We start from the raw sequence: 540 nt of genomic DNA, 5'->3' as shown, positions 1-540 counted from the left end.
ATCTTGTAATTACACCAATGCATCCATATTGTAATTACAGCAATGCGTCCATATCTTGTAATTACAGCAATGCGTCCACATCTTGTAATTACAGCAATGCGTCCATATCTTGTAATTACAGCGATGCATCCATATTGTAATTATACCAATGTATCCATATTGTAATTACACCAATGTATCCATATTGTAATTACACCAATACACCCATATTATAATTACAGCAATGCGTCCACATCTTGTAATTACAGCAATGTGTCCATATCTTGTAATTACAGCAATGCGTCCATATCTTGTAATTACACCAATGCATCCATATTGTAATTACAGCAATGCATCCATATCTTGTAATTACAGCAATGCATCCACATCTTGTAATTACAGCAATGCGTCCATATCTTGTAATTACAGCAATGCGTCCATATCTTGTAATTACAGCAATGCGTCCATATCTTGTAATTACAGCGATGCATCCATATTGTAATTATACCAATGTGTCCATATCTTGTAATTACACCAATGCATCCATATTGTAATTACAGC

This window comes from Petaurus breviceps, unplaced genomic scaffold (genome assembly GCF_028583685.1).
Source record: "Petaurus breviceps papuanus isolate PSGF00001 unplaced genomic scaffold, PetGlider_PUasm1.0 490, whole genome shotgun sequence".
Classification (NCBI taxonomy): domain Eukaryota; kingdom Metazoa; phylum Chordata; class Mammalia; order Diprotodontia; family Petauridae; genus Petaurus; species Petaurus breviceps.
Note: the sequence above shows the minus strand (reverse complement) of the source record.